The following is an 18,407-nucleotide window of genomic DNA, read 5'->3' as shown; positions in this document are numbered from 1 at the left end:
CAAAATTTTCTATAGAAATAAAATTTTGCCAAAATTTTTCTATAGAAATAAAATATTGACAAAATTTTCTATAGAAATAAAATTTTAACGAAATTTTCTATAGAAATAAAATTTTGACAAAATTTTCTGCAGAAATAAAATTTTTCCAAAATTTTCTGTAGAAAATAAAATTTTGACAACGTTTTCTGTAGAAGTCAAATGTTGACAAAATTTTCTATAGAAATAAAAAATTGAAAAAAAAAAATCTATAGAAATTAAATATTGACAAAATTTTCTATAGAAATAAAATTTTGGCAAAATTTACTAAAAAAATAAAATTTTGATAAAAGTTTCTGTAGAAAACAAAATATTGACAACGTTTTCGGTAGAAATAAGGTTTTGATAAAATTTTCTATAGAAATCAAATGGTGGCAAATTTTTCTCTAGAAATAAAATTTTGACCAGTTTTTCTATCGAAATAAAATTTTAACGAAATTTCCTATATAAATAAAATTTTCACAAAATTTTCTGTAGAAATAAAATTTTGACAAAATTTTTTGTAGAAAATAAAATTTTGACAACGTTTTCTGTAGTAATAGAATTTTGACAAAATTTTCCACTCTCTCTACATATTTGTTTAGTTGTTAAAAATTGTAATATCCCCGTCAAAGACTAACAATGTTAGTCGAAATATTGGATAATAAATTTAATAATTAATCACAAATCGTAAAAACCGGATTTTTATTAAAAGGACCTCAGCCGAAATAATAATGAAATGAATTAGGTTAGGTTATAGAGGATGGAAGCAGCCCACAGCAAAATGCCACTACCGGTGCCTTCCACAATTTTCGAACCATCCGTATTCAGGTCTCCAAAATATATGCGTCCCTCTTTCCACTTATCTATACTTGGTATAATCGATCTCAACTTGCCCTCATATATATGCTGAGTCGCCATTAAGTCTGCCCTAATATCTCGCCCAACTGAAGCAACGAATTCAGTGTGTCTGCATTTCGAGTTCCGCGAACGTATCCAGGCTCTTCAGCCTCACGAATATAACCTTTGCTGTCTTCCTGATATGCACATCAAGTGGGCAGACTCCCATTGGTACCTCTAGAGCTGCCGTGGCCGTTTTTCTCATTGCACCAGTCATATAAATAAAGACCGTCATGTTTATTCTGTTGAACTTCTGGTTATGATCCCAGTGAAAGAGGGACTGATGCTCAGCAACCGATATCAAACAATTTCCGCATGGTATCTTCCAAAATTAATAGAATTCTTTTCTGACCCAAAATGGATACTTGAAGTCTATTGGACTAAAATTGCGACCTAGATTTTGATTATAAAAATTTGTTCATGGACAGACAGACGGACGGACGGAAGACAAACTTGACTAGGTTGACACAGTGCCCGGCCCTATGTAAAATATTGACAAAACCACCATGTGTCTATCTCGTCTTCTTCCGCGTGTTGCAAACATATGCACTAACTTAAGGTATAAAAAAAAATAAAAATGCAAAGTATCTATTGAATGGTTTTACCTGAATATCACGATTGCATGAATAATGCCAGGATAACGTGTTCCTGCAAATAAAAAAATAAAAATAAAACTTTATAATATAAAACTTGTGTGAAAAAGTGCAACTCCGAAAAAAGCGCTGAAGACAAATTGTTCGAACATTTGTCAGGGCTTTTAAGCAAATAGCTAAAACTTTTAACACTTCTCTCGACACCTCAGCAATTTGTCACTTCATTGAAAATTTATTCTATCTGCATAGGTATGCGATGCTTAAATCCTAACAGAGAAAAACAGCTAAAGTACACTGATGCTAAGGATTCATTCCGGTTGCATTCATCTACAATGAAATAAAATGCAATAAAAAATTTCTTATTTCTATGAAAAGTTCAATTTAATTATGACCTTGTGATAACTGTCTCACAGAGAGACAAATATATTGCTTTATTAAAAACTAAATACTAAACTTAATATTGGACATTAAATCTCAAATTGATGTACATTACGACCCCAAGGAGGAGACTTTAATTGGTCTAAATCGTTTTTTTTTTTTTTTAACTATGGAATTTTTAAAAATGACCCAAAACTTTTTCAAATATCAATCCAAAATTCTTTTTCATTTAGGCAATGCATTTGATGGCACTGCCCTTTTCTCGATAGATAAACGTATTATGGAATTATGAGAATATTTTTCTGCCTGATTTGCTTTGAACTTTGAAACAGTTGCAAGTGGAATTTCTAAGAATTTTTTCTTTGTATCATCTCCTAAGGCAAGATTTTCTATGGAAACCTTTGCCCATATTTACTCTATTTTGGGATTTCTCTTAACCCACTTCAATCCAATTTTTCAATCATTCAGATGATTGCTTTCATCTGTTGTACTTTACCTAACTAACATAGAATGGACATAAGTGCTTAAATTTTGCTTCGTCCTTATATTGCATAGAATTCTAAAGTACTTCATATTGTTTTACTGAATTCGATTGGCAATTCTATTATGCCATTTACCCCATGATAATCCTTGGAATAAAAAAGGAGTATTGAGTTTAATTTGAAACAAGAAAGTAAGGATGGGTGAGGTGCATTAACTAGAAATTATGGAAGATTTAATTTGAAATTATATTTCTTCTAGGAATTCAAGTGTAACACAAAACGAGAAATGCAATTCAATAAAAAAAAAGAAAAAAATAAATAAAATTTAAAGGAGGTTGATGAGAAACTGGGAGAGTTCTAGTGATGTAAAATCGTTGCTTCACCCAAAGTCCTATAAGCTCTTTGAATAAGAAACTTTATTGCACACTGACATTGACACTGGGCAGCATGCACGCTAAATGAATTGAATTATAAGAAAAATTTTCAAAATTTTATTTTTATAGAAAATTTTGTCAAAATTCTATTTCTATAATAAATTTTCTCAAAATTTTATTTCTATAGAAAATTTTCTCAAAATTTTATTCCTATAGAAAATTTTATCAACATTTTATTTCTATAAAAACTGTTGTCAAAATTTTATTTCTATAAAAAAAATTATCAAAATTTTATTTCTATAGACAATTTTGTCAAAATTTTATTTCTATAGAAAAATTTGTCAAAATTTTATTTCCAAAAAAAAAATTGTTAAAATCTTATTTCTACAGAAAATTTTGTTTAAATTTTATTCTTATAGACAATCTTGTCTTTAATTTCTATAGAAAATTTTGCCAAAACTTTACTTCTATAGAAAAATTAGTCAAAATTTCATTTCTACAGAAAATTTTGTTAAATCTTTATTTCTATCGAAAATTTTGTCAAAATTTTTATTCAATAGAATATTTTGTCAAAACTTTATTTCTATAGAAAATTTTGTCAAAATTTTATTTCTATAGAAAATTTTCGTCAAAATTTTATTTCTATAGAAAATTTTCGTCAAAATTTTATTTCTATAGAAAATTTTCGTCAAAATTTTATTTCTATAGAAAATTTTGTCATAACTTTATTTCTATCGAACAATTTGTCAAAATTTTAATTCTATAGAAAATTTTGTCAAAACTTTATTGTTATAGAAAGTTTTGCCAACATTTTATTTTTATAGGAAATTTTGTCAAAATTTTATTACTATAGAAAATTTTTTCAAAATTTTACTTCTATGGAAAATTATGTCAAAATTTTATTTCTTTAGAAAATTTTGTCAAAATTTTATTTCTATAGAAAATTTTGTCCAAATTTTATTTCAATAGAAAATTTTGTCAAAATTTTATTTCTATAGGAAATTTTGTCAAAATTGTATTTCTATAGTAAATCTTGTCAAAATTGTATTTCTGTAGGAGATTTTGACAAAATTTTATTTCTATAGAAAATTTTGTCAAAATTTTATTTCTATAGAAAGCTTTCGTCAAAATTTTATTTGTATAGAAAATTTTGTCAAAATTTTATTTCTATAGAAAATCTTGTCAAAATTGTATTTCTATAGGAGATTTTGTCAAAATTTTATTTCTATAGAAAATTTTGTCAAATTTTTATTTCTATAGAAAATCTTGTCAAAATTGTATTTCTATGGGAGATCTTGTCAAAATTTTATTTCTATAGAAAATTTTGTCAAAATTTTATTTCTATAGAAAATTTTCGTCAAAATTTTATTTCTATAGAAAATTTTGTCAAAATTTTATTTCTATAGAAAATCTTGTCAAAATTCTATTTCTATAGGAGATTTTGTCAAAATTTTATTTCCATAGAAAATTTTGTCAAAATTTTATTTCTATAGAAAATTTTCGTCAAAATTTTATTTCTATAGAAAATTTTGTCAAAATTTTATTTCTATAGCAAATCTTGTCAAAATTGTATTTCTATAGGAGATTTTGTGAAAATTTTATTTCTATAGAAAATTTTGTCAAATTTTTATTTCTATAGAAAATTTTCGTCAAAATTTTATTTCTATAGAAAATTTTGTCAAATTTTTATTTCTATTCAAAATTTTCGTCAAAATTTTATTTCTATAGAAAATTTTCGTCAAAATTTTATTTCTATAGAAAATTTTGCCATAACTTTATTTCTATCGAAAAATTTGTCAAAATTTTAATTCCTTAGAAAATTTTGTCAAAACTTTATTTCTATAGAAAATTTTGTCAAAACTTTATTTCTATAGAAAATTTTGTCAACATTTTATTTTTTATAGAAAATTTTGTCAAAATTTTATTTCTATAGAAAATTTTGCCAAAATGTTATTTCTATAGAAAATTTTGTGAAAATTATTTCTATAGAAAAATTTGTCAATTTTTTTATAGAATAGTTTGTCAATATTTTATTTCTTTAGAAAATTTTGTCAAAATTTTATTCCTTTAGAAAATTTTGTCAAAATTTTATTTCGTTTTGTTATTGTTGGTTTGGTTCTTTAAGCATTGTTGTTTTTATTTATTTTTTTTTATTTTATTTTTTTATTTCAGCTTAAGCTGAAATTTCTAAATTTTGTCAATATTTGATTTCTATGGCAAATTTTGTCAAATTTTATTTCTATAGAAAATCTTGTTAAAATTTTATTTCTATAGAAAATTTTGTCAAAATTTTATTTCTATAGAAAATTTTGCAAAAGTTTTATTTCTACAGAAAATTTGGTCAAAATTTTATTTCTATAGAAAATTTTGTCAACATTTTATTTCTAAAGAAATTTTGGCAACATTTGATTTCTATAGAAAAGTTTATCAAAATTTTATATCTATAGTAACTTTAATCGAAACTTTATTTCTGTAGAAAATTTGGCAAAATTTAATTTCTATAGAAATTTTTGTCAAAATTTTATTTCTATAGAAAATTTTTTAAAAATTTTATTTCTATAGGAAATTTTGTCAAAATTTTATTTCTATAGAAAATTTTAGTCAAAATGTTATTTCTATAGAAAATTTTGCCATAACATATTTTTCTATCGAAAATTTTGTCAACATTTTATTTCTATAGAAAAATTTATTCCAAATTTTATTTCTATAAAAAATTTTATCAAAATTTTATTTCTATAGAAAATTGTATCAAAATTTTATTTCTATAGAAATTTTTGTCCAAATTTTATTTCTATAGAAATTTTTGTCCAAATTTTATTTCTATAGAAATTTAAGTCCAAATTTTATTTCTATAGAAATAAAATTTTATCAAAATTTTATTTCTATAGAAAATTTTATCAAAATTTTATTTCTATAGGAAACTTTGTCAAAATTTTATTTCTATAGAAATTTTTGTCCAAATTTTATTTCTATAGAAAATTTTGTCAAATTTTTATTTCTTTAGAAAATTTTAGTCAAAATTTTATTCCAATAGAAAATTTTGCCATAACATTTTTCTATAGAAAAATTTGTCAAAATTGTATTTTATTTTTTAAATTGTTGTCAAAACTCTATGATATGTTTGTACGAATTTATTTCGGCATGTAAAACCTTTTTTCGGAAGGTTCAAGTGTGCTTTACTTTTGGGTTTAGTGAACTGCCTGAATTTATTCTGATAATTGGTTGATAGTTTTGCTACAAGTAGACGATGCTGATGAGGAATGTGGTAATTCCGAAACGTGCGTCCATCCAACCATCTTGCAGTCTATAGGGCTTTGCCCAAATAAATTTGAAAAACATTTTTTGTCAAAATTATATTTCCCTAGAAAATTTTTCCAATATTTTATTTCTATAGCAAAATTTGTTAAAAAGTTTTATTCCTATAGGGAATTTTGTCAAAAGTTTATTTCTATAGACAATTTGGCAAAATTTTTTTCTATAGAAAATTTTGTCAAAATTTTAATTTGCCAAACTATAAATTTTTTCTCAAATTTATATTTCTATAGATAATTTTGTCAAAATTTTATTTTTATAGAAAACTTTTGTCAAAATTTTAATTCTATAGATAATTTTGGCAAAGTTTTATTTCTATAGAAAATATTGTCAAAATTTTATTTCTATGGAATTTTTGTCAAAATTTTATTTCTATAGAAAATTTTCTAAAAATTTTATTTCTATAGAAAATTTTCTAAAAATTTTATATCTATAGAAAATGTTGTTAAAATTTTATTTCTATAGAAAAGTTTGTCAAAATTTTATTTCCATAGAAAAATTTGTTAAAATTTTATTTCTATAGAAAAGTTTGTCAAAATTTTATTTCAATATTATTTTTATACCCTCCACCATAGGATGGGGGTATATTAAGTTTGTAATTCCGTTTGTAACACAGCGAAATATTGCTCTAAGACGCCATAAAGTATATATATTCTGGGTCGTGGTGAAATTCTGAATCGATCTGAGCATGTCCTTCCGTCCGTCCGTCTGTTGAAATCACGCAAACTTCCGAACGAAACAAGCTATCGACTTGGAATTTGGAACAAGTAGTTGTTATTGCTGTAGGTCGGATGGTATTGCAAACGGGCCATATCGGTCCATTTTACGTATAGCCCCCATATAAACGGACCTCCAAATTTGGCTTGCGATTGCTCTAAGAGAAGCAAATTTCATCCGATCCCGCTGAAATTTGGTACATGGTGTCAGCATATGATTTCTAACAGACATGCACAAATTGGTCCACATCGGTCAATAATTATATATAGCCCCCATATAAACCGGTCCCACGATTTGGCTTGCGGAGCCTCTAAGAGAAGCAAATATCATCCAATCCGGCTGAAATTTGGTACATGGTATTCGTATATGGTCTCTAACAACCATGCTCAAATTGGTCCATATCAGTCCATAATTATATATAGCCCCCATATAAACCGATCCCCCGATTTGGCTTGCGGAGCCTCTAAGAGAAGCAAATTTTATCCGATCTGGCTGAAATTTGGTACCTGGTGTTAGTATATGGTCTCTAACAACCATGCAAAAATTAGTCCACATCGGTCCATAATTATATATAGCCACTATATAAAGCGATCCCCAGATTTGAACTCCGGAGCCTCTTAGAGGAGAAAAATTCATCCGATCCGGTTGAAATTTGGTACGTGATGTTAGCATAGGGTCTCTAACAACCATGCCAGAATTGGTCCATATCGGTCCATAATTATAAAGGGTGGTTAAAATTTCAAGGGCCGATGTTGATTTTGAATAAAACACAAACTATTTAGGAAATTATTGTAATTTTATTTTATTACTAGCGTAACCCGGCCCGCTTCTCTGCGCCTTCCGAAGCATATTTGGTGGAATATTTTGCGTTAACTTAGTCAACTATATCCTTCGTGCTGAAAACAAATTCGAAAAGATTTGGCAGAAGCCTGTGCAAAATACATAAAATTATGTACCGAATTCCCATTTATGGATAACCCTCTACTTTCAATTTAAGAAAAAAAAACGAACAAAAGGGAACCCTCTGCCACCTTGCTCCACTCCGACCTGATATCGGACTATCACGTACCCTATATTAATTTCACAACTACTCAATGGTCCCTATAAATTCTATCGAAGTAAATCGACAAAGTTTATTTCAATTTTCCCCTTCCCCAACCAGATATCGAAAAATCATATACCAATTTAAAAATCATGTATTAATTTAATCACCTCCTCCCGCGTTCCCTGTAAATTTCAAGTAGATCGGAGATGTTTAAATTTTGCTCCATTTTTTTAAAGGGACGTCACTTTCCCCGATACAATATCGACTAACACCATAGTGAATAGCACCCCTAACCTTCCCTGAAAATTCTTGAAACTTTCCTTTAAGTGTGGGGCAAGGAAGGTTGCCTCTTCGTTCATAACCTTCCCCCATTGCCTTTGCAAATTTCAAGAAAACTTAAAAATTTTTTTGCAGTTTTAGAGGAGGACCTCCTCCCCGATCAAATATCGAAAAGTGATGTAGCGTATCTCAGAAAATGTCAAGCAAATTATAAGCCTAAAGGGCGGCCTCTCTTCCGTCCAAATATCGCAAAATCAGGTATCAACTATTAATATCGTAACCTCTCCCCAATCCTCTGTAAATTTCAAGTAACTCGGTAAAGTTTAATTGTTTCTCTGTATGTACTTAAGAGAAGTGGATGTCTCCCTATGCCCTTTTATTTTTATTAAAAAATCAGGAACCTGTATAAATTTCATAATCTCACCCATTTTTTCCGTAAAATTTCAGTCGGGGGAGTTTAATTTTGTTTTCACTGTACCTTAAAAAAAAAGTCGGACAAAGGGGTGGTCCCCCTCCCCGACCAAATATCGAAAATAATGTAGCGGATTTTTGTCTAGATGCCAACCCCAACATTCAATGAAAATTTCAAGCAAATCACATAATTTTGTTCCAAGTTTCAAAAAGTAGGGCAAGGGGGAGGTCCCCTCCCCGTCCATATATGAAATCATCAAGCACCCCATATTAATTCTATAACCTCACTGCATGTTCTCTGTAAATCTCAGATAATTTAGAGAATTTTAGTTTTTTCACTGTACTTAAAAAAAAGTCGAACAAAGGGGAGGTCCCCCTCCGCCACAAAATATCGAAATATAAAGTAGCGGATCTTTGTGTAGATGCCAACCCCAACCTTCAATGAAAATTTCAAGCAAATTGGTCAACTTTGGTCCAATTTTCATAAAGTCCGACAAAGGGGAGGTCCCCCTCCGCGGCCAGGTGTCAAAAAATGAGGTACCCTATTTTCACCACACGGACGCCCCCTACGATCTCTGAAAGTTTCAAGTAAATCGGTTCAGCCGTTTCGGAGCCAACTCGGAACATACAAACAAATAAACAAGTATATACGGCCGTAAGTTCGGCCAGGCCGAATCTTATGTACCCTCCACCATGGATTGCGTAGGAACTTCTACTAAAGGCTGTCATCCACAATCGAATTACTTGGGTTGCGATAACACTTGCCGATGGCAAGGTATCGTAAAACTTTTAACACTGTCTTTTAAATTGTAAGTTAGTCCATAAGGGGTATATATTAAACAAAAAAAAAAGGCCGATTAAATACGTATATAATTCAGTTTGACAAAATTTTCTATAGAAATAAAATTTTGACAAAATTTTCTATAGAAATAAAATGTTGACAAAATTTTTTATAGAAATAAAATGTTGACAAAATTTTCTATGGAAGTAAAATGTTGACAAAATTTTCTATAGCAATAAAATTTTGACAAAATTTTCTATAGAAATAAAATGTTGACAAAATTTTCTACAGAAATAAATTTTTTACAAAATTTTCTATAGAAATAAAATTTTGACAAAATTTTCTATGGAAATAAAATGTTGACAAACATTGCTATAGAAATAAACTTTTTACAAAACTTTCTATAGAAATGAAATTTTGACAAAACTTTCTATAGTAATAAAATTTGACCATTTTTACATGGCTGTTAGAGGCCATATACTAACGAAATGTACCAAATTTCAACCGCATCGGATGACTTTTGCTCCTCCAAGAGGCTCCGGAGGTCAAATCTGGGGATCGGTTTATATGGGAGCTATATATAATTATGGACCGATATGGACAAATTTTTGCATGGTTGTTAGAGACCGTATACTAACATCAGGTACCAAATTTCAACCGGATCGGATGAATTTTGCCCCTCCAAGAGGCTCCGGAGGTCAAATCTGGGGATCGGTTTATATGGGGGCTATATATAATTATGGACCGATATGGACCAATTTTTGCATGCTTGTTAGAGACCGTATACGAACATCAGGTACCCAATTTCAAACGGATCGGATGAATTTTGCCCCACCAAGAGGCTCCGGAAGTCAAATCTGGGGATCGGTTTATATGGGAGCTATATATAATTATGGACCGATATGGACCAGTTTTTGCATAGTTGTTAGAGACCATATACTAACACCACGTACCAAATTTCAATCGGGTAGGATGAAGTTTGCTCCTCCAAGAGGCTCCGGAGGTCAAATCTGGGGATCGGTTTATATGGGAGCTATATATATTTATGGACCGATATGGACCAATTTTTGCATGGTTGTTAGAGACCGTATACTAACATCAGGTACCAAATTTCAACCGGATCGGATGAATTTTGCCCCTCCAAGAGGCTCCGGAGGTCAAATCTGGGGATCGGTTTATATGGGGGCTATATATAATTATGGACCGATATGGACCAATTTTTGCATGGTTGTTAGAGACCGTATACTAACATCAGGTACCAAATTTCAACCGGATCGGATGAATTTTGCTGCTCCGGAAGGCTCCGCAAGCCAAATTTGGGGATCGGTTTATATGGGGGCTATACGTAAACGTGGGCCGATATGGCCCATTTTCAATACCATCCGACCTACATCAATAACAACTACTTGTGCCAAGTTTCAAGTCGATAGCTAGTTTGGTTCGGAAGTTAGCGTGATTTCCACAGACGGACGGACAGACGGACAGACGGACGGACATGCTTAGATCGACTCAGAATTTCACCACGACCCAGAATATATATACTTTATGGGGTCTTAGAGCAATATTTCGATGTGTTACAAACGGAATGACAAAGTTAATATACCCCCATCCTATGGTGGAGGGTATAACAAACATAGATTGAATTTTATATATATAGAAGATAGAAGAAGATGATATATTGGTATTACTCAATTATGTATGGAACAAAATATCGGCCAAATGGGTGACGCGACCTCGGTGGTACACCTTCATCCGATGGTTCAAATTTTCGATGACGCTGAGGCATAATGGAGCTTCTATGCCGATAATGTGCCGAATTATCTCATCCTTTAGCTCTTGAATTGTTGCTGGCTTATCGACGTACACCTTTTCTTTCGAATAACCTCAAAGAAAAAAGTCCAACGGTGTCAAATCACATGATCTTGGCGGCCAATTGACATCGCCATTACGTGAGATAACACGGCCATTGAATTTGTTGCGCAAAAGAGCCATTGTTTCGTTAGCTGTGTGGCAAGTGGCACTGTCCTGCTGAAACCACATATCGTCCACATCCATATCTTCCAATTCGGGCCATAAATATTTCGTTATCATCTCACGATAGTGAACACCATTCACAGTAACTGCCTGACCGGCCGCATTTTGGAAAAACTACGGCCCGATGATGCCGCCAGCCCATAAACCGCACCAAACAGGCACTCTTTGTGGGTGCATTGGTTTTTCGACAATCACTTTTGGATTCTCATTCGCCCAAATGCGGTAATTCTGTTTATTGACGAATCCACTGAGGTGAAAATGTACCTCATCACTGAAGATGATTTTCTCCGAAAATTGATCATCCACTGTTGCCATTTCTTGGAACCATTTAACACGTTGTTGGATTGTGTATCTCTCCATGGTTCAAATTGAGTAAGTCTGAAATAGAGAAATGTCAAATAAAATTCGGAAAAAAAACTTGGCGTTTACGTGTGGTTCACATTCAACATCGGCCCTTACAATTTAACCACCATTATTATTTTCACTTTTGTTTGTTTTTTTTTATTCTTTTTTTTTTTTTTTGATAACTTTAATGTTCGTCATTATTCAGGCTCGTCTACGAAGAAGGTGTCTTAATTACAATGTGTTCCGACTAAAATATCTAATTTTAAATGACAATTTAAATATGCAAACACTGATAAGTTTGTTAGATTCACCTTTCATAAGAATAATTCCATTTAATGGACAGTTAGTATATAGTACTATCACAACATTTGCCTATTGCCCGAACATCATCTAGAACTTTGAACTAAATTGAAAATTCAAATCCGATAAAATAAACATAATCATGTGCTATCATCATGCACATCTCCATTAATGATCTTTTGCCGTTAGAGATGACAGTCGTCGTCGTATGTCAGTGTAAGTGTGTTGTTGCCTCTAATTAGGATTGCTGTTAATGCCATTATGTAAATGTGTACAGGACATGAAATTAGAGCAGGGCTAATTGATACACCAGAAGGGTAAAAATCCAAGCAAATACATTTCTTTGAAAGTGTAAATGGATATCTACGAAAGATATCCATAACAAATTCACCAAGGCGTTTTGTCAATGTCTCTTCCCCTCCCGCTCTCTCTCTCTCTCTCTCTCTCTCTCTGTCTACCTGCAATACCCATGCCGATTTCATGCTCAATTGCAATGTGCCAATATTTAGCCATAGGGAATAACGACAAATGAAGGAAGAGGGAAGAATAAGCTAACGAACGAGTGATGGCTACTAAAAGTATTATCATAATTTAATTAGTATCATGCAACATCCTCCCTTAGGATGCTACTGCTGCTGCTGCTGACGATGATGACGGTGATGATGATGATGGTGACAATGTAAATACACCTGGTTTAAATTATGTTGGTCATACCTTGAGTTTCCGTTTCACTTGTCGTTTCCGTTTCCTCTGTCATTTCCCTGTTTCCGTTAGCCCTAACACCAACTCTTGATGAAGTGCATGAATTTAAGCCACTATGAATGCTGTTTGGCCACCCCTCAAGGGAAAGATGGTTAAACGAATCTTACCAAAGAATAGATGACATAATACGAAATGTTCCCTACACCACCACATCATGTAAAACGGATTAATTATCATCGATATGCTATGGACAAATATGGGAAACATTGAGAAAATTAATTCAGTTTTTAAATGTAGAAAACTATGCCATGACTTTAAGAAATCTATGCTTTCGATAATTTGTGGTAAAATTAAAAGAATTTTATTTAATTAATTTTATCACATTTAAATATAGGACACAAAGTAGGCTTGCATTTTATATTTCGGGATTAGAGAACAAAACAAATATTAATCATCGAAATCGCTTTATTGTTGTTTTTTATACCCTCCACCATAGTGGAGAGTCCGTCCGTCTGTTGCAATTACGCTAACTTCCGAACGAAAAAAGCTATCGACTTGAAACTTGGCACAAGTAGTTGTTATTGATGTAGGTCGGATAGTATTGCAAATGGGCCATATCGGTCCACTTTTACGTATAGCCTCCATATAAACAGACCCCTAAATTTGCCTTGCCGATCGTCTAAGAGAAGCAAATTTCATCCGATCCGGCTGAAAATTGGTACATGGTGTTAGTATATGGTCTCTAACATTCACGCAAAAATTGGTCTACATCGGTCCATAATTATATATAGCCCCCATATAAACCGATTCCACGATTTGGCTTGCCGAGCCTGTAAGAGAAGCAAATTTCATACGATCCGACTGAAATTTGGTACATGGTGTTGGTATATGGTCTCTAACGACCATGCAAAAATTGGTCCACATCGGTCCATAATTATATATAGCCCCCATATAAACCGATCACCAGATTTGACCTCCGGACGCTCTTGGAAGACCAAAATTTATCTGAATCAGTTAAAATTTGGTACGTGGTTTTAATATATGGCCTCAAACACCCATGCAAAAATTGATCTAAACCGGTTCATAATTATATATAGGCCCCATATAAACCGATCCCCAGATTTGACCTCCGGTGCCTTTTGGAGAAGCAAAATTCATCCGATCTGGTTGAAATTTGGTACGTGGTGGTAGTATATGATATTTAACAACCATGCCAAAAGTGCTCCATATCAGTCCATAATCATATATAGCCCCCATATAAACCGATCCCGAGATTTGGTTTTGGAGCCTCTTGAAGGAGCAAATTTCATTCGAGTCAGTTGAAATTTGGTACATTGTGCTAGTATATGGCCGTTAACAACCATGCCTAACTAGGTCCATATCGGTCTATAGTTATATATAGCCCTCAGATAAATAGATCCCCAATCACACAAAAATTGGTCCATATCAAGTTCATAATTGTATATAGCCCACATATAAGCGACCCCCATATTTCAATTCTGGCTCTCTACGTACCGTGCAAAAGTCCATATCGATTCGTAATTATTTGTAGAAGTAACTTTTTTGTCTAATATCCATGTATGGACTAACTCACAATTTAGAAAACGATGTTAAGAAGTTTTAAGATACCACAACCCAATTAATTCGATTGTGGATGACAGTCTATTGTAGAAGTTTCTACGCAATCCATGGTGGAGGGTACATAAGATTCGGCCTGGCCGAACTTACGGCCGTATATACTTGTTTTTGTACCCTCCACCATAGGATGGGGGTATATTAACTTTGTCATTCCGTTTGTAACACATCGAAATATTGCTCTAAGACCCCATAAAGTATGTATATTCTGGGTCGTGGTGAAATTCTGAGTCGATCTGAGCATGTCCGTCCGTCCGTCCGTCCGTCCGTCTGTTGAAATCACGCTAACTTCCGAACGAAACAAGCTATCGACTTGAAACTTGGCACAAATAGTTGTCATTGATGTAGGTCGGATGGTATTGCAAATGGGCCATATCGGTCCACTTTTACGTATAGCCCCCATATAAACGGACCCCCAAATTTGGCTTGCGATTGCTCTACAAGAAGCAAATTTCATCCGATCAGCCTGAAATTTGGTACATGGTGTTAGTATATGGTCTCTAACAACCATGCAAAATTTGGTCCACATCGGTCCATAATTATATATAGCCCCCATATAAGCCGATCCCCAGATTTGACCTCCGGAGCCTCTTAGAGGAGCAAAATTCATCCGATCCGTTTGAAATTTGGTACGTGGTGTTAGTATATGGTCTCTAACAACCATGCAAGAATTGGTCCATATCGGTCCATAATTATATATAGCCCCCATATAAATCTATCCCCAGATTTGTACTCCGGAGCCTCTTGGAGGAGCAAAATTCATCCGATCCGTTTGAAATTTGGAACATGGTGTTAGAATGTGGTCTCTAACAAACACGCAAGAATTGGTCCATATCGGTCCATAATTATATATAGCCCCCATATAAACCGTTCCCCAGATTTGATCTCCGGAGCCTCTTGGAGGAGCTAAATTCACCCGTCCAGTTGAAATTTACAACGTGGTGTTAGTATAAGGTCGCTAATAACCATGCCAAAATTGGTCCATATCAGTCTATAGTTATATATAGCCGATCCCCAATAACACATAAATTGGTCCATATCGGTTCATAATCATGGTTGCCACTCGATCCAAAAATAATCTACCAAAATTTTATTTTTATAGAAAACATTGTCAAAATTTTATTTCTATAGAAAATATTGTTAAAATTTTATTTCTATAGTAAATTTCGCCAAAATTTTATTTCTGTAGAAAATTTTGACAAAATTTTATTTCTATAGAAAATTTTGTCAAAATTTTATTTCTATAAAAAATTTTGTCAACATTTTATTTCTATAAAATTTTTTCCAAATTTTATTTCTATAGAAAATTTTGTCAAAATTTTACTTTTATAGAAAATGTTGTCAAAATTTTATTTTGTCAAAATTTTATTTCTATAGAAACTTTAAACTTAATTATATACGTATTTAATCGGCCTTTTTAGTTTAATATATACCACGTATGGACTATGTGGTATATATTACGGTGTTAGGAAGTTTTAAGATGCCTTGCCATCGGCTTCAGTAGAAGTTTCTACGCAATCCATGGTGGAGGGTACATAAGCTTCGGCCTGGCCGAACTTACGGCCGTATATACTTGTTTTTTTTTTTAAGATCTATATAGAATTGCAGGCCTTTGAACCAATAATCGAAGCACTTTTACCACTCTGCTTGAGGTATCTCCAAAACAAGCATTCTGAAATTATCAACCGCTTTTTATGGTGTCGAAAAACGCTCACCTCTCATATTATTTTTTATTAACACAGAAAGAAATTTCACGAAAATATTTCCAATTAAAATTTCAATAGTGTTTTAAAAAATATTCAATTAAAAATTTAATTGATTAAACAATTTTTTTTAATTGAAACAAAAATCAATCACAAAAATTAATAGAATCAATTAATTTTTTAATTGAATTTTAATTAATATTTTAATTCATACTATAATTATAATTAATTCTGTGATTGAAGACGTTTCAATTAAAAAATTAATTGCATCAATTAATTTCGTGATTGAATCAGATTCTTTTTTTTTGTGTACGGGTATAAACGGAAGTCATTCGTTGCATGTCAGCACTATACAGCGGATAACCCATTAATTCTATGTTTTGAGTTCCGAAAAATGCAATTTTTTAAGCCGATGTGTGAAATCTCACATTGTCGGGGTGAATAGTGTGCCGTCTTCGGCAGTTGGTATACCGATATCTTGGAAGACAACTGGCAAAAAAATGTTTTTTTTACCACTCAGAATTGGCTGAATGAGGTCGCAGTTGTGCTTTGTATAGAATGTATGCTGGTCCCACTAATGCCTAAGGTTTTCTCAATCTAACGATAGGTCACATGACTATCGTGCAATCAGTTGGCGAACAGCATCAATGGTTCCTAAACAACAATTGATTTCGGACGAAATTTGTCTGGGTGTGAATCACGACATCGGTTAAATTCACCATACCATCGATAAGCTTTGGTCCTTCATAGAGCTTCATTGCCAAAAAGTAAATTAACTTCATCTTGAATTAATTTGAAGTTTTAACAACAAATCGCACGAAAATTTTCATGATTTAATTGCATTTTATGTGCATTAAATCAAATTTTCGCCAACAAAAAGACGGCACTTCCACAGAGGTCAGCTGAAGATTTTAACCTTCGATTGGCCACGAAAACTCGCTGTTATTATCGGGGAAAATATCCTAAAAATTGACAGACAAACATTTCGGCGACAGACTCCAGCAGGCGTCAAAAAAGAATTAACATTTTCAATAGAAATAAAATTTTGACAAAATTTTCTACAGAAATAAAATGATGAAAAATAGATATAAATGTTTTTTTTTTTTATAGATATAATGTTTTTTATAGATATAAAATTTTCTATAGAAATAAAAATTTGAAAAAAATGTCTATAGAAATAAAATTTTGACAAAAAATTTCTATAGAAATAAAATTTTGACAAAATTTTCTGTAGAAATAAAATTTTGACAAAAATTTTCTATAGAAATAATATTTCGATAAAATTTTCTATAAAAATAAAATTTTGACAAAATTTTCTATAGAAATAAAATTTTGACAAAATTTTCTATAGACACAAAAGGTTGACAAAAATTTTCTATAGAAATACAATTTTGACAAAAAATTTCTATAAAAATAAAATTTTGACAAAATTTTCTATAGATATTTTTACAACATTTTCTATAGAAATAAAATTTTGACAAAATTTTCTATAGAAATATTATTCTGACAAAATTTTCTACAAAAATAAAATTTTGACAAATTTTGCTAGAGAAATAAAATTTTGACAAATTTTGCTATAGAAATAAAATTTTGACAAAAATTTTCTATAGAAATAAAATTTTGACAAAATTTTTTATAGAAATATAATTTTGACAAAATTTTCTACAAAAAAAAATTTTGAAAAATTTTTCTACAGAAATAAAATGTTGACAAAATTTTTTACAGAAATAAAATTTTGACAGTTTTGCTATAGAAATAAAATTTAGATAAACATTTTTTATAGAAATAAAATTTTTACAAAATTTTCTATAGATATACAATTTTGACAAAAATTTTCTATAGAAATAAAATGTTGACAAAATTTTCCATAGAAATAAAATTTTGACAAAATTTTCTATAGAAGTAAAACTTTGAAAAAATGTTCTATAGAGGTAAAATTTTGACAAAATTTTCTATAGAAATACAACTTTGACAAAATTTTTTTTAGAAGCCAAATTTTGAGAAAACATTTTCAATAGAAGTAAAATTTTGAAAAAATTTTCTATAGAAATAAAATTTTGACAAAATTTTCTATAGAAATCAAATGTTGACAAAATTTTCTATAGAAATAAAATTTTGACAAAATTTTCTATAGAAATAAAATGTTGACAAAAATTTTCTATAGAAATACAATTTTGACAAAAAAATTTCTATAGAAATAAAATTTTGACAAAATTCTCTATAGAAATAAAATTTTGGAAAAATTTTCTATAGAAATAAAATTTTGACATAATTTTCTATAAAAATAAAATTTTGACAAAATTTTCTATAGAAATAAAATTTTGAGAAAACGTTTCCATAGAAGTAAAATTTTGACAAAATTTTCTATTGAAATAAAATTTTGCCAAATTTTTCTACAGAA

The sequence above is a fragment of the Haematobia irritans genome, chromosome 5, assembly GCF_050003625.1.
Source record: "Haematobia irritans isolate KBUSLIRL chromosome 5, ASM5000362v1, whole genome shotgun sequence".
Taxonomy (NCBI): Eukaryota; Metazoa; Arthropoda; class Insecta; order Diptera; family Muscidae; genus Haematobia; species Haematobia irritans.
Note: the sequence above shows the minus strand (reverse complement) of the source record.